The sequence below is a fragment of the Pinus tabuliformis genome, chromosome Q (assembly GCF_031772625.1).
Source record: "Pinus tabuliformis cultivar Carrire ecotype Pingquan chromosome Q, CPIR1, whole genome shotgun sequence".
NCBI lineage: Eukaryota > Viridiplantae > Streptophyta > Pinopsida > Pinales > Pinaceae > Pinus > Pinus tabuliformis.
Window position 1 is genome coordinate 252,691,105 of NC_142296.1, and position 27,492 is coordinate 252,718,596.

Consider the following 27,492-nt stretch of genomic DNA (forward strand, 5'->3'; position numbering starts at 1 on the left):
TTTTTTTCTGTGACGTTTCAGAAGTCGCAAGAAAAACTCATTTGATAAGAAATCGTGTTGAACCTGGGGTCCAAATTTCAGAGCATTTCACGTGATATGTGCGGATATATGATCTGAGGAAGTGGGTCTTTTTGCAGACTCCTGAATTACATTCAAAACAGGTGACCTGGCGAAAATGGTTATAACTTTCTCTCTGGGGATCAGATTGAAATTTCGTAAGAAGTTAAAGAAAGAGGACGGACAATAGTTTCTTGTGTGTGTGTTTCAGATTCAAAGGTTGAAACAGTGACTCCTGGCACGTCGTACAAGTTCGCTCTACTGAACCAGTCTAAAAACAAGTCACTGTGGGAGATTTAACATAACTCTTCCTTGAAGAATCCAATTTGGCTCAGACTTGTGGCATTGGAAAGAGGACGCAGAAGGCTACTATAGGTAGCAATTTTAGAATTGGATGATCTAAAATTACAGAGATACATCAGATTCAATATCAGGCTTCTATAAAGTAAAAAACGGTGTGTAGTTTTTTTTTATATTTTTGTGTAAGCTTGGTTTAACGGAATTCAAAGGGCACAGTAAAGAATTATTATCAGTAACTGATGCCCCGAGGAAAGAAAATGCAAACACCTAGTAAGGAACCTGAAAGCTCTAGCATGACCCATGAAGAAGAGGAAGAAATGCTACATGATATATCAAAATTACAAGAACAAGTGCAACAAATGTCACGCTCACAAAAGCTAACAGAAGCTAAGATAAGTGGCGTGGAATCTAAGATAAATGGCGTGGAATCTAAGATAAAGGGCATGGAAGCTAGGATGGATGATTCGAAGACATATTTGAAGAGAGAAATGGCAAATTTGAAGATAGATATGAAGACAGACATGGAAGAATTGAAGACGTTGCTACAAGAAAGGGTCACTAATGATGAAAAGGTAGTAAAGGAAACTCATGATGAGAACAAAAGAAATGTTAATCATGATTCCATAGACGTTAATGTTGGATCGAAGAATCACCATATTCCAAAAATCGATATGAGGAAGTTTGATGGCAAGGATCTCGCCACATGGATATTACAGATGGAGCAATTCTTCGATCTCAATAATGTGCAAAATGCACAAAAGGTACGTATGGCAACTGTATATTTGGAACCAAATCAGTTTGTATGGTATCAATGGCTTTGCTCTCGTAAACAATTTATCACTTGGGCAATTTTTACGGAAGAATTGATAGCAAATTATGAAGATACAAAAAGCAACACTTTTTTTAGCCAATTGATAAGTCTCAAACAAAAGGGTTCAGTAATGGAGCACATTGAGGAGTTCCAAAAATTGAACATAAGGGTAAAAGATATTCCAGAGGAGCATAGGCTTGATGTGTTCATAGGGTCTTTAAAGGATAATATCCAACATGATGTTTGCCTTTGGGAACCTGATTCATTAGAGAAGGCATTCAAGTTAGCAAGAAAAATGGAAAGCAAAATTATGGCAACCAGGAAGCATACCACTCACAACTATAAACACGGAAGTGTTGTTGCCCCTAGTCTTCCACAACCTATAGGGTTGACACCACAACAATTGGAAGAAAAAAAAGCAAAAGGGCTTTGTTACAGTTGTGATAGAAGATACACTAAAGGTCATAAGTGTGCTGAGAAGAAATTATTCTACATAGATTGTGAAGAGGAAGAAGAAAAGGAGCAAGAAAGGTCAAAAGAAGAAGATATACTTCAGGAACAAAGCCTAGATGAAGAACAAATAAATCCGACCATATCTTGTAATGCATTGGTGGGAATTACCACTCCTCAAACCATCAAGATAGAAGGACAAATCAAGAAGAAAAAGGTAATAGTGTTGATTGATTCAGGAAGCACCCACAATTTTATTCATTGTATAGGGTAGAAAAAGAATTGAATTGCTTCCTATATCCAGCACCAGAGTGTCAAGTGATGATTGCAAATGGAGGAACAATAAATTTCTCTGGAAAGTGCCATAATATCGAGCTATCCATGGGAGAATATGTATTGACTAGCCCAATGCTTTCCATTCCAATGGGAGGTGCGGATGTTGTACTAGGAGTCCAATGGCTACAATCCTTGGGTACAATAGCTTTTAATTTTCAAGAACTTTTCATCAAATTTTCTACGGAAGGAAAGGAAGTTGAATTAAGGGGTATTGCAGGGAAACCAAGAAAGATAATCAGCTCTCATGGTATGACAAAGCTTCTAAAAAAGGAGAAAAGAGGTGTAATTGCACAATTATGCTCACTAGATGTTTCCACATTGGAATCATCTATTTCTCCAGATATCCAAAAAGTCCTGGACAATCATTCCAAGGTATTTGAGACTCCCAAGGGTCTCCCACCTATGCGTGATCATGATCATGCTATTCATCTGATTCCAGGAAGTGTTCCTCCAAACATCAGGCCATACAGATATCCCTATGTCCAAAAAAGTGAAATTGAACGTATGGTTGCAGAAATGCTAGAGGCTGGTATAATTCAACCGAGTCAAAGTTCTTTCTCAGCTCCAGTAGTATTGGTGCACAAGAAGGATGGATCATGGCGCATGTGTCCGGATTATAGGGAGCTCAACAAGCTCACTATTAAAGATAATTTCCCCATTCCTATTATTGATGAATTACTGGATGAATTGCATGGATCAATTTACTTCACCAAATTGGATCTTCGTTCGGGATATCATCAAATCAGAATGAAGGTTGAAGACATTCCGAAAACGGCATTTAGAACTCATGAGGGTCATTATGAATTTTTGGTCATGCCTTTTGGGCTTACCAATGCACCTTCAACATTTCAAGGTTTGATGAATTCAATTTTCAAACCATTCCTTAGAAAATTTGTGTTAGTATTTTTTGATGATATACTAATCTACAGCAAGTCTTGGAAGGATCATGTTGAACATGTTGACAGGGTGCTACAACTATTGGAGGAGAAACAATTATATGCAAAAAGATCCAAATGTTTCTTTAGAGTCCAGGAGGTGGAATATTTGGGTCATATTGTATCTCATGAAGGAGTTAAGGTAGACCCTAGCAAAATTAAAGCCATTAAGGAATGGAAAATCACCACATCCATAAAGCATCTGCAAGGATTTCTTGGGTTGACAGGGTATTATCGCAAGTTTGTTAAGAATTATGGGAGAATAGCAGCACCTCTAACAACATTATTGAAGAAAGATTCATTTTCATGGACTCCGGAAGCAACAAAGGCCTTTGAACATCTTAAAGAGGCAACGTGCCAAGCACCGGTCTTAGCTACACCGGACTTCACAAAAACCTTTATTGTGGAATGTGATGCTTCAGGAAATGGAATTCGTGTTGCTTTAATGCAAGATGAAAGACCCATTGCTTTTGAAAGTCGTCCAATCAAGGGAAAGTTTTTAAGCAAAGCTATTTATGAGAAAGAAATGTTGGCAATACTCCATGCACTTAAGAAATGGCGACCCTACATAATGGGAAGACACTTCAAGGTAAAAACGGATCATGATAGCCTTAAATACTTTTTAGAACAAAGATTATCCTCTGAAGAGCAACAAAAGTGGGTCACAAAGATGTATGACTTTGAAATCATCTACAAAAAAGGGAAGCAAAATGTGGTGGCAGATGCACTGTCAAGAAAGGATGAGGATGTGGAAGCATTGTTGTGTTCCAATTCTATTATCCAACCAGATTGGATAAACGAAGCAAGGGAGGAATGGAAGAATGACGAAGAAGTGTGGGCACTTATTCGAAAGGTACAACAAGATTCCAGTACTTCTGATACATTTAGCTGGAAAAATGATTCGTTATGGTACAAAGATCGCTTATACCTCTGTAAGAATTCCCAGCTAAAACAAAAGATTCTTATGGAATTGCACACTTCTCCCTTAGGAGGGCACTCAGGATTTTTAAAAACTTACCACAGGGTTAAGAAGGAATTTTTTTGGGATGGCCTTAAATCAGAAATTCAAAAGTTTGTGGCGGAATGTTTGGTTTGCCAGCAAAATAAAATTGAAACAATTAAGACACCGGGTCTATTACAACCTTTATCCATTGCAAGCCAACATTGGGAGGAGGTTTCAATGGATTTTATCACAGGTTTACCCAAGTCTGAGGGAAAGAGTGTCATCATGGTGGTAGTTGACAGACTTACCAAGTATGCACACTTTTGTGCATTATCACATCCACTTAAAGCCAGTACAGTTTCTACTGCATTTATGGAAACAATTCAAAAGCTACATTGAAACCCAAAGATTATTGTAAGTGACAGAGATCCCATTTTCACTGGAAATTTTTGGAAATAATTATTTTCTTGTCTTGGTAGTCAGTTAGCTCATAGCTCATCTTATCATCCTCAATCTGATGGGCAAACTGAGATATTAAACAAATGCTTGGAAGGATATTTTCGTTGCTTTGTATCTGATAAACAGACACAATGGGTCAAATGGTTGCCTCTGGCTGAATGGTGGTATAACACTTCCTTCCATACAGCAACAAAAATGACCCCATTTATGGCACTTTATGGGTATCAACCACCATCCATCACATCATATTTAAGAGAAAATTCTAAGGTTCAGGTAGTGGAAGATCACATCGAACATCAAAAACAAGTCCTCCAACTCTTAAAGGATAACCTCGTGTTGGCACAAAATAGAATGAAACAACAGGCAAATCAACATCGCAGTGAAAGAAGTTTTGATGTAGGTGATTGGGTATTCCTACAGCTGCAACCATATAAGCAAATGTCCCTAAAGAAAGCTAAGAGGGATAATAAATTATCACCAAAGTATTATGGTCCGTACAAGGTGTTGCAAAAGATTGGTACTATGGCATACAAATTGGAGCTTCCTGCAGCTTCTCGATTGCACCCAGTTTTCCATGTTTCATGTTTAAAGAAGGTTATAGGTGACAAGCTCCCAATTCAAACAATATTTCCAGAACTTGACGAGGAAGGAAAAATTATATTGGAACCGGAAGCAGTCACAGAAACAAGAACTCGACAGCGACGAAATCGATCAATTTCAGAGTATCTTATCAAGTGGAAGAACTTATCCGCTGAAGATTCCACATGGGAGGATGAGAATTTTATGCAGAAGTATCAAGAACTACTCAAGCGTTGAGGACAACACTTTTTTGAAGGAGAGGGGCATGTTGGGTCCCTATAATACTAGTGATTACCCCATTACTATTGTAGTTATACCCCTTATTTATATTATTGTGCCCCTATTACCCCCATATTGTTATTTCTGTGCCCCATAGAATCCCTTTATTGTTATTTTTGTGGCTTTATATTATTATTGTTAGGTCGGCTGGATTATATTGTGACTCCCTAGACTCCTATATATAGAAAGGAGGTTGTGTCATTTGTATCATCCAAGAATTGTTCATTTATGTAATGTAAATGAGGTTGCCCCCTCGAAGAGGCTGAATTCTAAGGCGTGGATCTCTCTTTTATATCTTTTTGTGAGCTGGTTTCATAACACTACACCACCCAACAGAAAAAGCAGTTAATGGTGCATGCGGCACACTTTTCTGTGATTGCTGGACATATACAAAATGCGTTTTGATGAAGTATTGCAACGATGTGCACCGAATTTTTAAAGAAGAAGTATCCTTGTCGATGCTCATGGGGGCACTGCAAGAGGCCATTATGCAGGAAGGGCGACCGCATAAAATATTCTATGCAGAGGGTTGTGGTGGCAAACCCTTCATCATGATTCAAAAGCCTACTACAGGGCATGCGATGTGTGTCAAAGGACTGGCAGGCCATTGTGGAGAGATGAGATGCCTATAAACCCATAGATGATGTTACAACCTTTCGAGAAATGGGAAATATATTTTGTTGGACCCATTCATCATCTAGGAAAGAAGATGGGTGCGTAGTACATTATCATCCCGACTAAGTATTTGACTCGATGGATGGAGGCACAACCTCTGAAAGACTACACAGGCGTGACCACTGCAAAGTTTATCTTTGAGTATGTAGTGATGTGACTTAGGTGTCCAAAGATTTTGATGAGTGATCGGGATACACACTTTCTAAACGAAACGATCAGCGCGCTAATGAAGGAATTTCAGGTATATTACTAGAAAAGCACACCTTAACATCCACAGGCTAATGGGATGGTGGAATCATTCAATAAGCTACTTGAGAATGCGTTGACCAAGGTTTCTAATGCTCAATGAAGTGATTGGGACCTGCGTATACCCGCAATAATATTGGCCTATTGAACGATATGAAAAACGTTGACTGGATAGACACCCTTTAGGCTTGTATATGGTGTTGAAGCAATGATGCCAATGAAATACATTATGCCCAGTCTATACATGGTGGCACTCATAGGTACAACGGATTTCAGAGCCCTAGAAGAGAGGCTAGCGAAGCTTGCTGAGCTTGAGGAAGAAAGGTTTTTGGCTAGATTTCACCAATAGGTCCAAAAGCAGTGTGAAAAAGCATGGAATTATCAGCACATTAAGCTGCGCACCTTTAAGGTAAATGATCTAGTTTTGTTGTATGACAACAATTTTGATAAATTTCCAGTGAAATTCAGGATGCACTGGCTGGGGCCCTATGTCATTAAGGAGATTACCGATGGTGGAGGAGTTCAGTTGGTTAAATTGAATGGAGATCCCTTCCGAGGAAAGGTGAATGGTAGCTGACTGAAGCTATACACTAGTGATCTGACCAGGTGACTATATGAAGGTAACGTAGTCTTAGCACTCCAGGTAGCTGAAAGGAGGAGTTGGACTATAAACTACACTTCTTGGGTTGGGGAACTATGTAATTGGAGGACTGTGTGGAATGAGAAGATGTCACAGGGTTCACAATAGCATGGAGAGAGATGCACTACCCATGGAAAAAATATGCAGATCAGCCAGAAAGTGATTGTTAAAGTCACTATTCATGATTTGACAATGAGAATGTGGCCAAATGGAGTGGGTGACCGGCATCTAAGATGAAGTTTATGGGTAAGATCCTTGAAAATTTATAGCCAATCTGGCATTAATGAACTGACTATGGGGGGAACGGTCAGATTTGAATTAAAAATGGTCTATAAATTACATGTGGAGGCCCAATGAAAAAAACTTGGCATTTTGAGCATTGAGTTAGTGAGCTCTCAAACGTGCATGATCTGCGCATACTTTGAAGAATTCCTTGACTACCCAGTGTTTGATCGACTTCTAGAGTCTGACTGCAATTTCATCCGTGAGTTTATCTCAGGATCAGAAGCTAGGGACATCGAAGTAGTGATAGATGAGGGAGCTATGCCAGATGTTTTTATAGAGGCAAAAGGATCTTCTCTGGAAGTTTTAGAGGTACTATATGATGTTCCCAAGTCACCACAGACACCTAGACAAAATCTTACCCCAACCAAGGAGAGTGAAAAGGATAAGAGGGCAAGGAGGCTGCGACACCTATGGGCACGTCACCTAGAAGAAGCCCGCATAAGGACAAGACCACTGTACAGGAAAAGGGAAAAATAATTAACTTGGAGCCGAAGGAGGAAGAGATTGAGGACATCCCAATGGATGATGAGGATTTGGGAGTGGAAGTGGCAAACATTGAAGTTGAGGGTTCTAACCCTATTACTAAGTTTCTCGAATATGTCCCTCTGCGCAAGGGCAAGACCAAGGTGTTGAAGGACATTGACGAAAGCAAGGTCGTGTTGCACATACCTCTATTATCTGATGAGATTGTCTCTCAAGGACCACGCTTGGGGCGGGTTACACTATTGAAATTGGAAGATTGGGACTTAGCTCACACTGAGAAGTTCACCCACTTGGCGATAGAACAACCAATGCACCACTTTTTCCATACAACCAATGGGATGACTACATTGGAACTGCAGAAGTCACTCAGGGGGGTAGACAAGGTAGGTTTGCTCAACCTACTATGGGTTCGGCACTACAATCTCACGCACATTACAGTATTGGTAATCAAGAAGCTGTTATGCTTGGTGCATGATGGGTGTTTGTGGTTGGAGGATCCAATACCCATTACGAATAGGTTAATCCACAGGATCACACAGCTGCCCTATACCAAGGAAAATATGGCCATGATGTTTGGTGGAAAAGGTCGCGATCATGCCCTCGTGAAGGCCATGAAGGAGAAATTCAAGATCATGAAGAAGCCACGAGGCTATGCCATCTTCAGTATCTGCGATCCTGTGATGAAGGTGGCCATGCAGATTTTGGCAGTAAAAGTTATGCAGAAATATCATGTAGATGAAGTGTTGGCACTCATCGTCACTCTAGCGGCCCAATGTGTAGAAGGAGTTTAGTTTAAGCACATGGGCTATCTCTGCAGTAAGTTCCTTGCGAAATTCTACAAGTCATAGGAGCTCAGGAAGACCTTCAACTATGCGTGGATCTTGTTGTCTGTTGTTCTGGTAGCTTGGGAGCTGCTTGAAGACAGTCTATTCCCCTCAGTTGTGCCAGACCTGCCAGAATCAGCGAAGTACGCTTCGTTGTGGATGACCAAGGATGCTCAACACATCAAGGATAGCAAGATCTTCTAGATCTCGATGCAAATGAATATACACATGGCTATCAATCACAAGCCGTGATTGTCACCTACTTTGTTTACAAAACTACATGAGTACGTGGATTTCAAGGCAGACTTTCAGTGTGTATCAATCAAGGCATGGAAGGACCCTAAGAAGAAGTGGCATGACTTTCCTTACTTGGAAACTGATAATGCGATCGATGCAGTTATTGATTGTTGGCCAGTAGAGTGGCGTATTACCTCATACTCGGTGGTAGGATTGAGCAAGTCCGCCACGCAGTGCAAAAAGGAGGAGGCTAAGCTCAAGATGGTGTTGTTGGCTGAGAAGAGGAAGAAAGAAGCTGATTCCAAGGCCTAGGCCGAGTGCGATGTCTCACAATAGGCGGAAGAGAAAATAGGAGGAGTAGGGTGCGACTCTGACAAAGGTGCGAGCTCGCCCTCGCTCGAAACAGAGGAAGAAATACATGAGCAGTGAAAAAAACACAGAGTAGACCCATGTCATTCCATATCAAGCATCCAAGAGAATAGGAAAAGGCTAGGTTGTGGAACAAATCCAAGGCCAGTAAGGTGTCGCTAGACCCAATCACCCTAACATAGGGATATTTGAATGACATCAGAGATACGGTTCAGGATGTCACTGTGGAGGTACTACATCATTTCAAGCAGTAGCAACAACAAGTATTGGGGGCCATCCAAACAGGTTAGAATGAGCTTCAAATCCATGCATCACAAACTGGCACGACATCCACCAGCCTCACCATTGGCACTTCAAAAGCTGTCGGGATGCTGCACACGAAGGACTCCTGAGTGATAGTGTTACTGGAGGGAGCACTGACCACAAAAAAAAGCTGATAGGGTCACTGTTAGCACCCTCAAGGGAGTAGGATTGAACTTGGTAGCGCTTCCTAACAAGGCGCTCCACCTACTACAGGATGGGGTGATTGCAGAGCTATGGCCTACGAACAGTGCACTTTGTAGGTGATCAGTGATCAGTGGATCAATAATGTGTAGATGTCCCTACAATGAGATTTTGGCATCGCCACCATGAATGATGTAACGAACCGAAACAAGCACATAGTTCATGACATAGAGGAAGCATGCCGAATGGTCCCAGAACTGGCCATTCGTGAGGAAGATCTGGTTGAGGTGCATGTTCGCTAACTTGTTATGGGGATGTGTGATGCTCGCATAGAGTTGGTCAAGGTTCACCTGGAGCTAAACCTCCAAATTGTAGAATTGTAGTTGAAGGCCCAACCTTCAACTCCATTGAAAGTAAAGGAGTTGCGTGCAACGGCTATCATAGAGGCGATAGCAGCAGTAGAGAGTGAAGTAATAGACTCGATACGGTTGTTTGAAAAGTCGTTCGAAGTACTTACCAGTCTGCAAGAAGATCTTGATGTATAGAAACTGGAGGCAGGGTCACGAGAACTACAACAATGCTACGACAAGGTGGAAGGAACAATGCACATTGTCTCCCTCACATAGAGACTTGTCAAGATACAAGAGGCCAAAACACTGAAAGAATAGGTAAATGCATCTCAGTGTTGATCTAAAGATGATATGAGGTTGTCATTGATATCAGCGTAAGGAGTGCCAGGGGAAACCCTCATCTTGAAAGGGAATTTTTACTTGAAAATTTACTCTATTTTGAGTCAAGGATCTTCTAGATAGATTCTAGTCATCGAGATGTTTCTGTTGATATATGGCATGGCAAGTAATTCTTCACGGTTTGAGAGATATTCATGTTTGAAGTTAGTAACCCAAATTAGTGGGCTAAAACCCAATGGGGTTCTGGCATGGCACTCATAATTGGTTTTTGTCATTGAATAGTCATTAATTAATAATTTTTTAAGCTCCTAAAATCCTTCCAACATTCTCTATAGAAGCCCCTCTCAACTCTATAAAAAGAAATCTCATATATCCTCAAAATGTAGCGATCGTGGAATTGTCGTTGTAACTTAATTTCTACAAAGTCTTAGATTCTCAAATTAAGATCCGTTTTATTCAAAATCATGAAGAACGTCGTGACCAAATTTCAGATCTTGGTTTGATATATTTTCAGAGATATGATCTGTGGATGTAAGGGATTTTGCAGGCTCCTGAATTTCATCTCAAGGAAGTGAACTTGGGAAAATTGTCATAACTCTCTCTCTGACAAGAGGATTGGAATTTTGTAAAATGTATAAGATAGTGCATGGAATTTAGTTTTTTGTATATCAATTTCAGATCTGAAAGAGGAAATAGTGACATGTGGCACACTGTAAAAGTTTTCACTACTAAACTAGTCCATAATTAGGTACTTGTGAGAGATTGGGAATAAATTTTCCTCGAAAAGACCAAATTGGGTCAAAACCATGGCATTGGAAAGAAGACTCAGAATAATACTACAGGACCAAATATCACATATTTGGGATCTGAAATCACAGAGATACATCAGATTAAATATCTTACTCCTAGAAGGTGAGAAAAACTAGATCAAGTGTTGTCAAGGGGGGCAAAGGACTAGACTTTCTAGGGCAACAAAGAGAAAGGTGCAACAAAATGATGTAGTAGAGGTAAGCTACAGGTAATTATCTTCTGTATATGCATGTTCATATCTTAATTGCATTAGTTCTTTGTATTCTAATTTGTTTTTTTTGTTTAGCACTGACATATGTTCTGCAATATGAGGTAAGTTTTGATATTATCATGTCATCGGTATTTCCATCAAGACTTTCTGCAGGTATTATATATTCATGAAGAGAAGATTCAATGCATAATCTAATTTTCTAAAGAATGAGAAAGGGTAGCATCACAAGAGCAGTAAACAAGGTGCAGAACAATAGCAAGAAGTTCACCATATTAAGTCTTCAAGTGGGAAGCACTGCATACAGACATTGTAAATGTATCATTGTACAAAGTCACTGTAAAAGTATATTTGTAGAAGTTGTACAAGTTTCTATCTAGCAAGAGTTGAAGAGGAAGTGTCGGGAGGTCTAGTATCATCATTAGGTGGTTGTGTCATAGTTGGGGTTATGGTATGGTATGTTGTCTTCTTCTACATCATTCTATATCATTGTAAAGTGGACCATTTTACCTGGTACGAGATTCCATTATTCTTTTATTCTTCTATAGGGTGCTAGGCTGATGCATGAAGTCACCAACAGGTTCAATCCTATGAAAACTTCAGGGTATGTTATATACATATTTAGGCACTTCAACCCAAAACTTATATGTCAATAAAATAGGGCTCATCAAACCCTAAAAGAGTTGCTCCATACCCTAAAAGAACATGGTCATCTGATTACATCATTCCCCAAAAGTTCCACCTCAAAAAACCATCCAGAAATGGCCTAAACTGAACCATACTGATTGCTACAATGGCCAGGCATGATGCATACTGAGTGGTACACTGCTTAGGTGAAATGCATACTAATTAGGCCTTCTGTAGGGTGCGATGGGCGAGTATGGAAGAATTTCCAAGATAGTTTGCTAAGTGGATGCTCATGGGATCTTCTAGAAACTTCTCCTATGACACTTTCCTCTCTAAACTTTCCCAAGAATGAGTAAGAGATCCAAGAAATCTCCAAGTGGAACCAAATGCGACAAGTGGAATGACACTAATCAAAACCCCAGAGATGACTCACACCCTTGAACACATCTATAAATGGATCCCTCATCTAAGAGATCTAGAGGCTGGAATATTGTGAATTGCAAGGAAGTGCCGATAGTTTGTATTCGAGGAAAGAGCTTTGTATTTGTGGTGTGACCTTGCTATTTCATGAGGTGAAGAGGGATTGATGCTAGGAGGATGATGTTGGATTAGACAACTGGGTTGTAATTCTCCCTTCTATTTAATAAAGTTCTTCAAGTTTTCTTCCATATAATTGTGCAACTGTGAATGTTATCATTTATGAATGCTATTGTATGTTCATTGTATATCTGATTCTGTAATGCTTATGATATAATAAATCATGATGCTTCGATGGTTCATTGTCATTGTGTTTCTACAAGTACTCTCCAAGTGGGATAAGTACGGAGAGGAGTTGCAAGCTCTATCAAGGGGGAGAGAGATCAAGCAATGGATTAAGCGAAAGTTCCAGGTTGGTTCCATTGTCTTTCTCTTATCTATTATACATAGAAGAAATCATGAATTGCTTTAAACTGTTGTTTCTAGGGTAGCTACCAAACCTATAGGGCTAGTCGTTCGAAAAGACACTAGTTTTCCTAGAAACAAATTTGCAACTCCAATGGGGAATGAATAGATGTTTTTTTGTTATTGTTGTTTTTTTTATAAACTATAGACAGAGCCTAAAGTCAGCCAGGTAGCCTTCGAACTGCTCTTGCTTTGTAATTGAATAGTAGATGAATGCTGCTTCAGTAAATCTCTGGTTTAGTTTATGAATTAAACATTTGACATACAAGCATTCTAGATGCCCTTTTGGTAGCTCAATAACCTGTAGTTTGCTCTTTACTGTCCATCATAGCTCAGCTTAACTCACTGAAAACAACTGTACATCTAAGCCAAAAACCACTTCAGTTGCGCTCCCTGGCCCATTGCACTATTTGTCACTGTAACCTAGTATGCATCGCACATCCCGAGTGTGTAAAGTGCGATGCATCCGTATTTCTATGAAGCCCAGGTGCGATGACTGACTAAACCTATTTCAATTCTAGAAATTTGGGGGTTTGTCCTTGTTATCAGTTTTGTTTATTTGATTTGCTGCTTATGAACAATGCCTCCTTACTGAAGCCTGATTGCATCACATAGATTAGACTCCATTGATTAAGATTAGTGATTTTTTTCTATATTTGTTCATCATTTATAATCCTTTGTCAAAAATTTGTTTGAATCGATTTGTCTCTTTGGTACAAAAAGTGTCGTAACTGTCATTTTGTATCGAAAAGAGAAGTGTTGTGGATTCTTCCTTCCCTGGATAGTCAATTGAACTTTTCATCATGTATTTGGTTTGATTTGTTGATATTCGAAGTGTCGAAAGAATTTTTTATTCAAAATTGAAAAGTATTGTTTAGTCTTCCTTTCTATTTTGAAAAAGAAATTGTCAAAAATGTCGCTTTGAAAGAAGTATTTTAGATCTTTACTGCATTTAGTTTTCCTTTTTGGCATTTTTCACATTAAGGAGAATGAAAAACAAATACATGCATTTGAATTTGCATTTAGTTTGTGTTCAAAAAATGATTTAGCAAAATTCACTAGTGTGTGCTATTTGCTCTTTGTTTGAAAGAAATTGTAATCTTCTTTCCCTAGTAGCTAGGATTTTCATTGCTCAAAATAAACAAAGATTGTTTATCATTATATATTGCATTTTAGGAATTTCAAAATCATCATCACGTGGTGAACCATTTAAAGGTAAAATTTAAACAAGATCAACTCTAGAATAAATCTCAATGAACCTAACAATGCTTTGGAACTTAACGCAACACATCTAGAGGTCTAGTCTAGAGACGTGTTCCGACATCGTAAAAACTAGTAACTATCATTTTCATTGAAGGTTGGGTCATTCCTCCTCCTTGATACGACAAGTGCTAGCATAAACTTGTGCTCCCCGTACCGTCACATATATATTGGGAGACCACAATAGGCCTATATCCTTTATCCATAGGAAGATGAGTCTGCTGCCTTATTGATTGCAATGCACTGAATACAACATTTGGGAAGATTGACTGCTATACATAAGTCCTTGGTAATTTCTCTTTAATTTATCACCAAGGTGTATATTGCAGTTTTGCGATTGGTTTGGTAATCCCTCTATCTATATTTCCAGAGTAGTCACTTTTGTTCCTTTTCGACTCTTTAAAAGAAAAGGTCCATCTAAGCACTTGTCACTTTAGGCTCATTAAAAATCAAAGGGTACTAGAGTTATCTTTAGCTTTTTCTCGACTCTTAAAAAATGAAAAAACAAATTTGTGTTAAAGCATCATTAAAATTAATTGGATTCAGAATAACATCCCTATTCCTTAGTTGATATTAGGTTGATATATATGGAGACAAATCTGGAATCCACCAATCAAGGAATCCCTTTTGAGGGGAATCCTTGCCCATTTTCTTCTTGGAGAAATGTTGGTGCTCTGTATATGGCTACATTCTCCCTTTCGGGAATTACCATTGGCTTGCCAGTATCATTGCTCTCAACCTCTTTGGTTCAAAATACCACAATTCCTCTGCAATGGAATCAACCTCCAGTTGATACTGAAGTTTACCCTTCAACTTCTTCTTCATTTGTTTCTCCCTCCCCTTCTTCCTCTTCTCTTGGTGAAAATAGCAATGCTAGTAACCAGGTGATTGAGAAGAAGAAGAAAGGGAAGGAGAAGAAGAAGAAGCCAATTCAGCAAGGGGGCAGCCATGCATCATCTGTAGAGGAGACCATTTTCATCAAGATTGTCCCTGCTTTCCTCGGATCTTGAGAGAATGGTCTCCCCGGTCGTACTGTCCAGTGTCATCATCCTCTGGAACTCATGTTGATAACACACCTTCAACTAGTGATAATAAAGTTCATGGATAGAAGGGAAAGGTCAAAGTTCCATGTAGGTTATGTGAAGTTAATTATTCCCTTCATAGTTGTCCTTTCTTGGGTGAAGCCAAAAGAGTGATGGATAACCATCCTGCTTCACCGCAGCGACTACCATCTAGTTACTAGAAACTCTCCCCTAGTCCCTTACTAGTTGAAAAACTAACTGAATTAAATCAACTGTAAGTCGAGACCATTCTCTCTGAAAGTAAATCTTATGAGTCTATACCAGACCAAAGTCAACAAGTCGAGGTGATAGTTGACCCAGTTTTACGTTCAGAAAATCATACCCCTCCTGGATAGAGTGAGACTGATACCATTCAAATTCTTTTTGTTACTTCAGAGTCTGATGAACTTGGGGGAAATCCGCCCGTTCCTTCACAATAGGAGGAAAATCCCCTAGTTCTCATAACTCAAGGGGTTAATTCTCCTATTTATTTGGTACCCCCTCCAAGTATTCTAGTCACTTCCATTGATTGGAATTGACCAGCAAGATCTTGCCTTCCTTCTATTGTACCTTTCCAAACCATAGTACAAGTTTATAAAATGATCGTGTCTAGCACTATTATAGATGAAGGGGCGTGAGTGAGTATCCTTTCAACAACTGCTTGGAAAGCTCTTAGTTCACCATCGCTCATGCCTATTACACAAAATCTGTTAGGATTTAACAAAGGAACCAGTCGACCATTAGAGATCCTTCCTAAGTTACCGATCACTTTGGAAGGGAAAACTATTCATCTGAACATGATGATAGTCCCAAGACCATTAGATTACAATATACTCCTTGTACGTGACTATGTTTACAACATGGAAGCTATTGTTTCAGCACTTTTCCGAGTGATGTGTTTCCAACATGAAGGAAAAATTGTCACCATTGACCAGTTTTTATTTCCCGGGCCAAGTGTAGCTCCAAGTCAAACATCATGCCTAAATTGTCCTTTTACATGAAAAGTACCATTTGAACCTTCATTCCATCCACCTGATTGCCATGAGTAGTCTGATGAATGTAACGAAGCTTAGGGGGCATGTAGCCTTGTCTATTTTGCAGACAAACCTAGCTGAAAAGATAAGTTTCCTTGTAGTTTATGAAATTGGTCTGACACACCATTCACCTTTGTCTATTTTGTGGATGAAGGTGAGGAAGTGTTTTGTCTATTCTACAGAGAAAATTGTCCTACCTAACCTCAGTAGTTTCCATATGGTTATAGGAGACTCTCTTCTTCATGCTGGGGGCATGCAAACCTTTTTTCGATTTCTATTTTAATTTTTTAGTTTTGGTTTTTAGTTTTTTCATTTCTAGCTTTTTAGTTTTGTCATTTCTAGCTTTTCACTTTCGTCATTTCAAGCTTACATAAAAATGAAACCAAAACCGAGCATAGTTCCCCCATGGTTCTAGATCGTTAAAAAATGAACCCACCTTCAATAAATAACTTTTTGTGATTGTCATTCTATCAGACTTCTGAGCCTTGATTGTGTACCTCTAATCACCTCCTTTCTTTTGGCCGATCAATATGCTTCCACCTGGTTGTTTACCCTTTTTGAGGAACAGTTGCGATGAGTGGTCTTGTTGGCCAACCTCTTCCCAAAAATGACCATGTTTTGAGAAGTTCCAAGCTTACCCAGAACCAGTTGCTACCCTAGACACCACTCATTCCTCAAAATCGTGTCTCCTTTAAACTCTTTTTAGACTCGTTAAATATGAAAATATTGTTGAGAAATTGGCCTTTCCAGCTCGTTAAAGTGATTGGAAGTGCCATCCCTCCTATACATTTTAATATTTTTCGGACCTGAGGGATTATCTCACAAGAAAGTTAGAGCACTAGCCTTTCCAACTAATTAAAGTGATTGGAAATTTCATTCCTCCTATACATTTTAATCTTTTTCAGACCTGAGGAATTATCTCACAAAAAAGTTCAACCGCTTGTCTTTTTCGGCTTGTTAAAGTGATCTGAAAAGTCATCCCTTTCGTATAATTTTATCATTTTTCAGACCTAAGGGATTAATTTACAAAAAAGAACTTTTGGAGTTTCCTTTTCGTCCCTTTTCAAACTCTCTAAACATGAAAATGACCGAGATATCCTTGTCGTTAAACTCGTTAAAACAATAGCGACAAACTTGTCCATTCTAGACAAGAACAAGTTTCATTGTTGCTAGACTCGTTAAAACATAGCGACTAGTTTGCCCGAAGGGAAAATTATAGAACAATCATATGTTATCCTCCTCAAGCTTGCCAAAAATAAAGAGGCACTGGTTAGCAATGACTGCGGAAAAAGGGAAAAAACTTGAAAAAATCTATGGTAGCAGGTTGCTTTTGAACATGACACTTCCACTCCATCACCATTATTGAGTCGGGTTGGGTTATTCCGTTCACCGTTCATCTCACCATTGGTCTTTCGTAGCATCCATATTTTAGGGTTGATGCTACCAATCCATCACAGTGTCGCCGACATGTTCAAGAGAAGTCGTTCAGTTGAGAAACCACAATCCAGTTAATGCCTCATCCACTACAATACCTTCAACCTTCACATTTCATGACCACCATTCCTGAACCTTATGTCATCAAATTGTTTTCACCTCCAAAAATTATTTGCTTCATTTCATGTCATAGATCTAGGATACATTAAGGCCCTCCTACGACGGGTCACTTCTTGTCGACATCATCTCATTATCCAAGAAGTTGACTTAGAAACACACCTTTCAGTACTTTGAAGCGTGCATGCCTCAATGGCAAGTTTCTCACTTCCGGCGACATGTTGACATCAATCGCCTTCTACTGAAAGATTTTTCTTGGTGTTTGACATTGGATCATATATTCACACCACATGAATTGTACTGTAGTACCTTGAGGATCATTATCATTATCAGTGATTCCTCTCGCACCTGTGAACAACTCACTTTATTGGTTCGTAATAAAGTGATGTCTTTCCATGTTCGACTTCAGAACATCTCTTCACATGGATTGACTTGTACATCGGGCAAAGATTGAATGATTTTGAAGACCCCAGATCTATTTTCATTCATCTGGGCTATGATATATTTAGGGATATAAAAACATCAAATGTACAAAGATGCTACAAAGATGGTCATCCGAACCAAGGATGATGACTCTACATCTGAAGAATCACCAATCTACATCTACCCACGACTATCTGAGCTATATACATGAAATGAATTTATAAATCTGAGCATGGGAATGCCCGCCTCAGCTAGATCATGAAAATTATATTGTGATGATGTATTGTATTGTATCTTATACAGGTCACTTTCCAGTTTGAAACCTCAGATCCTCATGATAAAGCATTTCACCTGACATCAAGATTTACAACTTCATGCTTTAGGGGGCAACTATTATAGAAATATTTGGGCACTTCAACCCCAAACCTAGATGTCGATAAACTAGGGATCATCAAGCCCTAAAAGATTTGTTTCATACCCTAAAAGAGCATGGTCATCTGATTACATCATTCCTGAAACGTTCCACCTGAAAAACCATCTAGAAATGGCCTAAACTGAACCATACTAACTGCTACACTGGCCAGGAGCGATGCATACTGAGTGGTACACTGCTCAGGTGTGATGCATATTGATTAGGACTTCTGTAGGGTGTGATGGGCGAGGATGGACAAATGTCTGAGACAGTTTGCTAAGTGGATGTTGATGGGATCTTCTAAAAACTTCTTCTATGACACTTGCCTCTCTGAAATCACCCAGGGATGAGTAAGAGATCCAAGGAATCTCCAAGTGGAACCAAATGCAACAAGTGGAATGACACTAATCAAAACCCCATATATGACTCACACCCTTGCACACATTTATAAATGGATCCCTCATCTGAAAGATCTAGAAGCTGGAATATTGTGAATTGCAAGGAAGTGCTGATAGTTTGTATTCGAGGAAAGAGCTTTGTATTGTTGGTGTGATCTTGCTATTTCATGAGGTGAAGAGGGATTGATGCTAGGAGGATGATGCTGGATTAGACAACTGGGTTTTCATTCTCCCTTCTATTTAATAAATTTCTTCAAGTTTTCTTCCATATAATTGTGCAATTGTGAATGTTATCATTTATGAATACTATTGTATGTTCATTATATATATGATTCTGTAATGCTTATGATATAATAGATCAAGATGCTTTGACGGTTCCTTTTTACTGTGTTTCTACATGTACTCTCCAAGCGGGATAACTATGGAGAGGAGTTGCAAGCTCTATCAAGGGGGAGAGAGATAAAGCAAGGGATTAAGTGGAAGTTCCAGGTTGGTTCCATTGTCTTTCTTTTATCTATTATACATAGAAGAAATTGTGAATTGCTTTAAATTGTTATTTCTACGGTAGCTACCAAAACTAGAGGGCTAGTTGTTTGAAACTAGTTTTCCTAGAAACAGGGTGGTAAGGTGGTGCTAGGGTGAGTTGTAGCTCATTGGGCGTTGGGGCATTTGTTCAATTCACTACCGAAGAATCTCGGGCATTGGAGCATCCATCTAGTGGGAGCTGAAGAAGAATTATTTTCTAGATTCAAAGAAATTGGAGCTTTCTTTTCAATTGGAGTTGAAGATTATAGAATTATTATAAAAGCATTCGGTGGTTTTTGATGTGGAGGGGGTTTTGAACGTAATTTTTTTGTGCCTCTTGCGTTCATTTATTCACTATTGTTACTACATAAACATTAATGATAATTGAATATTAACTAATTCTCTGAAAATATTTAAAAGCGCTAATTGCTAAGAAATATTGATTCACCCACCCTCTCAGTATTTTCCAACAAGTGGTATCATAGCTTGGTTCCTTTAGTAACAACTTAACCACTGGAAGTTAGTTTTCAGAGGATAGAGATGGGAAAGTCAAAGAAGAGGGTTACAATGATTTCAAAGGAAGGTATAGGTACAAAAAAAAAGTCAAGAAAGTGAGTATTGTGTACCAACCCTTGATTTTGATGTAGATAATTACTGGATATGGGAATCTAGGATGGAAGCATCTTTGCAGGCACATGGAGTATGGGAATCAATTGTTTCTAGAGACACATGTACCGATGAAGCTAAAATGTTAAGTCCCTATAATACTAGTGATTCCCCCATTACTGTTGTCATTGTATCCCTTATTTTTATTGTTGTGCCCCTATTGTCCCCATATTTTTATTATTGTGCCGCATAGAATCCCTCTATTGTTATTTTTGTTCCTTTATATTATTATTGTTAGGTCGGCTTGGTTATATTGTGACCTCTTAGACTCCTATATATTGAAAGCAGGTTTTGTCATTTGAATCATCCAAGAATTGTTCATTTGTGTAATGTAAAGGAGGTTGCCCACTCAAAGAGGTTGAATTCTAAGGCGTTGATCTATCTTTTCTATCTTTTTGTGAGCTGGTTTCATAACATAAAAGGTATAATTCAAAGGCCATGAAGGTAATTTTGAATTTTTTTCCAAATTCTGTGAAAACAAATGTTGATCAATGTTCAACAGCTAAATATCTTTGGGAAAAGCTTCATAATCTCTATTCAACAAAGAAATCAAGTCAAGGTGTTATTGAAAACTCAGATCCTTCTGAGTATGATGAAGAAGGGTTGACCATAAAATAATTTTCTAAGGCAATCAAACATATAAAAGAGCTCAAGGCTGAGAATATATGTTCCAATACTATTGAAGAACAAGTTCAAGGTCTCAAAATTGAAGTTGAAGAACACAAATGTATTGAATAGTCACTTCAAAAGAAGTTGGAAGAAATCAATAATACAACGACATGAGATCTCAAGAGGGAATTCCAACAAAAGCAAAAAGAACTTGACATAGCATTTGCAGAGATTAGGAGGATCACACAACAGATGCAGGAAGAATAAATTGAAAGGAAGAAATCTGATCAAAGATACATATCCACTGTTGACCAAAAGCAAAAGGAATTAGAAACATATTCGCTAGAAATAAGTAGGCTTGAGATTGAAAATTAGAAGCAAAAGGAACATATACAAGTTCTCAATAGAGAAGTAGAAAAGAACACTCTTCTCAAGTTACAGGTTGAGGGGGAAAAAAAGAAGGAATGTCTTGAAAAGATGGTTTCAAGAAGATCTTGCTCAAAAGAAATAAGAACTTAATGAAACTTGTGATGAGATCAAAAAACTCAAGGGATCACAAAAATAATACTTACAAGATAAGACATATGAAAAAGCATGAATGAATACAATTAAAGATGGTAAAGTTCTAGTTGATGAAGGTACAAGCTCCACATCTTCACAGGATGATTCTAAGAAGGAAGTTGATGAAAGTGAAAAGCCAAAGAATAATGTTGTAACTCTAATGAACAAGACCAAAGCAAACAAGAACAAAGGACCACAAGAAACTATAACACCTCTTCCAAATAAGAATAAAAAAATATTCCAGGTATGTTCGTTTATTTAATGGTTATTTCTTTTTATGTGATAACTATGGACATATGGCTAGGGATTGTGAAGTTTTTGATAGGTACAATCATTATTTGCAAAAACCTGGAAGCAAGTTTGTAGGATCACGAGATAGGTTCCACGATGATTTTGTCAGAACATAATACATGATAGATGGGCCAAATATTGAATTTTGCAAATGCCATATCTATGTCCATAGCGCTCATGGTTGCAGATATTAGATGGAATCTCCTATGGACAACATTGAATGCTTCAATTTTCATAACTATGGGCACATGGCTTGAGATTGCAGGAATAAGAAGGTCTGTGAAAGGAAATAGGTACAGGAATACAAAGCAGATAACAAGGTTTCAGTGGTTATGCTTTCAGGATTTTTAAAAGCAAAAGGTCTTGAGGAATTAGTAGTTGGTTCAGATAATGACTCAAGTCAAGATGGCCCATTAAGTGACTCACTATTTTGAACAATCATGCTTGTTGACTCCTTAATGTTTGTATAAGAGGAGTCTATGCAGCAATATATGGCACAAGTCTACAATTGATAGGAAGGTAGTTTGAACAAGATGGTAGTTTCATAAACGTCTGGGGGGAGCAAAATATTTGAAGGATTATAGGTTACTAGGAATAATACAAGATTAGTCTGCAAAGGATATGCACAAGTGGAGGGAATTGATTTCGACGAGACATTTGCACCAGTTGCGAGAATGGAAGCCATTTGGATGTTTCTCACCTATGCATGTTCAAGAAAAATAAAAGTCTACCAAATGGATGTTAAGTCGGCAATTCTGAATGGAGAATTAGAAGAAGAAGTTTACATCAAACAACCTGAAGGTTTTCTACTATCAGGAAAATAAGACTATGTTTACAGGTTAAAGAAGTCTCTGTATGGTCTCAAGCAGGCTCCTAGAGCATGGTATGCTTGTCTTGACAGATATCTACGTCAATAAGGGTTCAAGAAAAGTACTGTTGATATCAATATTTACGTACAAATATATAAAGATAATGTAACAATCGTTGAGTTATATGTGGATGATATAATATTTGGTAGAAATGATGATCGACTAAGTAATAACTTTGCTACAAATATGCAAAGTGAGTTCGAGACGTCTTTACATGGTGAGATGACATACTTCTTAGGGCTTCAAATATATTAGCAAGAGAAAGGAATATTTATATGTCAAGCCAGGTACATCAAGGAAATTCTCAAGAAATTCAAAATGGAAGATTGCAAACCTGTTCTTACTCTGATGGTAATGGGTTGCAAATTGAGCATAGACGACTCATATAATGATGTGGATCAGTGGTTGTATAGATCTATGATTGGTAGTATTATATATGTAGACTCCTGAACAGATGTTATGCAAGGATTTGGACAAGTAGCAAGATTCCAAGTAGCACCAAAAGAATCACATATTATTGCCGTCAAAAGAATTCTTTGATATATAAAGGTCACAACACAATATGGCTTGTGGTATCCCAAGGGCAACAATCTCATTATTCAAGCATTTACATATGTAGATTGGGCAAGAAGCATTGATGATTGTAAGAGTACTAGTGGAGAAACATTCTATCTAATGGTTGTCATGTATCATGGTTAAGAAAAAAGAAAACCTCAATCTCATTATCTACAGCGGAAGTAGAATACATTGCAATGGTAGCTTGTTCCACTCATGTCCTTTGGATGAAACAAACTTTGCAAGATCTTCAAGTACAATTAAATGAGCCTATTCCCATGTTCTATGATAACGCCAGTGCCATAAACATCTCCAAGAATCCTGTCATGCATCCAAAAACAAAACACATGCTGATAAAATATCATTTTGTTAGAGAACAAGTCACTGAAAAGAATATCAAACTTGAATATGTTGGTACAAAAGAAAAAATCGTTGATCTCTTCACTATACCTTTACCTCGCGAAGCATTTGAATATCTTCACCAGAAGCTTAGTATTCTCCCAAGTTCTCATTAGATTTTCCTTATTCAGAAAATAAAGGGGGAGTGGAAGTGTGTAGAAGTCTGCAGGATGGTTGTGTCTTAGGGGGAGTTACTGTTTTCCATTAATGTGAAAGGGGGAGAGAAGGCAGTAGGAAGAGGTGCCATGATCGCAGGGGGTACTTGTGTTGCCATCAATGCCAAAGGGGGAGACTATTGATCTAAAGATGATTTGAGGTTGTTATTGATGTCAACGCAAGCAGGATTAGTGGCTACCTTGATCTTGGAAGTGAATTGTGACTTGACAACATACTCTATTTTGAGTCAAGGATCTTTTACATAGATTCTATTCGTCGAGATGTTTCCGTTGATATATGGCATGTGAAGTAATTATTCATGGTTTGATAGATACTCGTTTTTGAAGTTAGTAACCCCAGTTAGTGGGATAAAACCCTATGGTGTTGTGGCATGGCACTCATAATTGGTTTTGGTAATTGAATAGTCATTAATTAATAATTTTTTAAGCTCCTAAAATCCCTCCAACATTCTCTATAGAAGCCTCTCTCAACTCTATAAAAAGAAATCTCATATATCCTCCAAATGTAGTGATCGTGGCATTTTCGCTATAACTTCATTTCTATGAAGTCTTAGATTTTGAACTGAAAGACCATTTGACTGAAAATCCAGATGAACGTTGTGGCCGAATTTCAGATCTTGGTTCGCTATACTTTCAGAGATATGATCTATTGACTTTAGAGTTTTTGTACGCTCTCAAATTTCATCTCAAAGAAGTGACCCTGGGAAAATCGTCATAACTCTCTCTCAGAGAAGAGGATTGGAATTATGTAAAAGGTTGAGGATAGTGTGTGGACTATAGTTTTTTGTGTATCAATTTCATAGCTGAACGAGGAAATAGTGACATGTGGCATGTCGTACAAGTTCTCTCTACTTAACTAGTCCATAATTAGGTCATTGTGAGAGATTGGGCATAACTTTGTGTTGAAGAGTCCAAATCGGGTCAAATCTATCGCTTTAGAAGGAAGACTCAGAGAGATACTACAAGAACGAAGATCACATACTGGGGATCTAAAATCACATTGATACATCATATTAAATATCATGCTTCTAGAAGGCAAGAAACACTAGATCAAGTGTTGACAAGGGGTGCAAAGGACCAGACTTTATAGGGCAGCAAAGAGAAAGGTGTAGCAAAATGATGCAGCAGAGGTAAGATACAGGTAAGTATCTTTTGCATATTCATGTTCATCTCTTAATTGCATTAGTTTCCTTGTATTCTAATTTGTTGTTTTTGTTTAGCGCTAACACATGTTCTGTAGGATGAGGTAAGTTTTGCTATTATCATGTCATGGGTATTTCCTTGAAGACGTTTTTTAGGTATTATGTATTCATCAAGAGAAGACTCAATGCATAATCTAATGTTCTGAAGAGTGAGAAAGGGTAGCATGACAAATGCAGCAATCAAGGTCCAGAATAGCAGCAAGAAGGTCACCATATGAAGTCTTCAAGTGGGAAGCACTGCATACAAACATTGTAAAAGTATCATTGTATAGAGTCATTATAAAAGAATCTTTGTAAAATTTGTACAAGTGTCTATCTACCAAGAGTGGAAGATGTAGTGTCGAGAGCTCTAGGATCATCATTAGGTGGTTGTGTCATAGTTGGGGTTATGGTATAGTGTGTGATCTTCTTCTACATCATTCTATATCATTGTAAAGTGGACCATTTTCCCTGGTACGAGAGTCCATTCTTCTTTTATTCTTCTATAGTGTGCTAGGTTGGTGCATGAAGTCACCAATAGATTCAAGCGTGTGAAAACTTAATGGTGGTAGGGTGGTGCTAGGGTGAGTTGTAGCTCATTGAGTGTTGGGGCATCTATTCAATTGACTACTTAATAATCTTAGGCGTTGGAGCATCCATCCAGTGGGAGCTGGAGAAGTATGCTTTTCTAGATTCTAGGAATTTGGATATTTCTTTTCAATTGGAGTTGAATATTAAAGAATTATTAGAAAAGCGATCAGTGTTTTCTGACCCGGGGGCAGGGGTTCCACCTAAAACTTTTGTGCCTCCTATGTTATTTTATGCATTGTTGTTACTGTATAAACATTGATGATAATTGAATATTAACTAATGATCTGAAAAGATTTAAAAATGCTAATTTCTAAGAAACATTGATTCACCCTCCTCCCTCCCCTCTTAGTTTTTCAACAATTCGTATCAGAGCTTGGTTCCTTCCGTAACAACTTAACAGTTTGAAGTCAAATTTCAAAGCATAGAGATGGGAAATTCAAAGAAGTAGATTACAAGGATTTCAAAGGAAGGTATAGGTACAACAAAATCTCAAGAAAGCGAGTACTATGTACCAACCCCTAATTTTGATGAAGATAATTACTGGATATGGGAATCTAGGATGGAAGTATGTTTGTAGGCACATAGAGTATGGGAATTAATTGTTTTTGGAGACACATATATCGATGAAGCTAAAAGGTACAATTCAAAGGCCATGAATGTAATTTTGAATGTTTTTCCAAATTCTGTGAAAACAAAAGTTGGCCAATGTTCAACAACTAAAGCTCTTTGTGAAAAGCTTCATAATCTCTATTCAACAAAGGAATCAAGTCAAGATTTTATTGAGAACTCGGATCCTTATGAGTATGATGAAGAAGTGTTGACCATAAAAGTTTTTTTTGAGGCAATCAAGCTTATAAAAGAGCTCAAGGATGAGAAGATCCATTCGAATACTCTTGAAGAACAAGTTCAGGGTCTCAAAATCAAAGTTGAAGAACACAAATCTATTGAAGAGTCAGTTCAAAATAAATTGGAGGAAATCAATAATACAGCGACACGAGACCTCAAGAGAGAATTCCAACAGAAGCAACAAGAAATCGACACAGCATTTGAAGAGATTAGCAGGATCACACAACAGATGCAGGGAGCAGAAATTGAAAGGAATGAATCTGGTCAAAGATACATATCCATCATTGACATAAAACAAAAGGAATTAGAAACATCTTCAATAGAAATAAGTAGGCTCAGGATTGAAAATGAGAAGTAGAAGGAATAGATATAGGTTCTCAATAGAGAAATAGAGAATACCATTCTTCTCAAACTTGTTTCAAGAAGATCTTGCTCAAAATCAAGAAGAACTTAATGCAACTCGTGATGAGATCAACAAACTCAAGGCATTGAAAAAAGAATACTTACAAGATAAGAAGGATGAAGAAGTGAAGATTACAGCAATTAAAGATGGTAAAGCTCCAGTTGATGAAGGTACAAGATCCACATATTCACAGGATGAAAGTGAAAAGCCAAAGAAGAATGCTGCAACTCCAAAGAATAAGACCAAAGAAATCAAGAACAAAGGACCACAAGAAACTACAACACTGCCTCCAAACAAGAATGAAAAATCTTCTAGTTATGTTCGTTTATTTAATGGTTATTGCTCTTTATGTGCAAACTATGGAAATATGGCTAGGGATTGTAAGTTTGCATGATCATGAGACAAGTTCCATGATGATTTTCTCAGAAGAGAATATGTGCTAGATGGGCCAAATATTGAATGTTTCAAATTCCATAACTATGGCCATAGGCTCATGGTTACAGATATCAGATGGAATCACCTATGGAGAACAATGAATGCTTCAAGTGGCATAACTATGGGCACATGGCTCGAGATTGCAGGAATAAAAAGGTCTGGAAAAGGAAACAAGTACAGGAAGACAAAGCAGATAGCAAGGTTTCAGCAAAAGGTCATGAGTAATTAGCAGTTGCTTCAGATAATGACTCAATTGAAGAAGGCACATTAGGTGACTCACTATTTTGAACAACTTGGCTTGTTGACTCCTTTATGTTTGTACAAGAGGAGTCTATGTAGTAGTGTATCGCACAAGTCTACAATTGACAAGAAGGTAGTTTGAACAAGATGGTAGTTTCATTAAAGGTTCAGGGGGAGAAAAATAGTTGAAGGATTACAGGTTACCAGGAACAATACAAGATTAGTCTACAAAGGATATGTACAAGTGGAAGGAATTGATTTCTATGAAAAATTTACACCAGTTACCAGAATGGAAGTCATTCAGATGTTTCTCGCCTATGCATGTTCAAGAAAAATAAAAGTCTACTAAATCGATGTTAAGTTAGCATTTTTGAATGG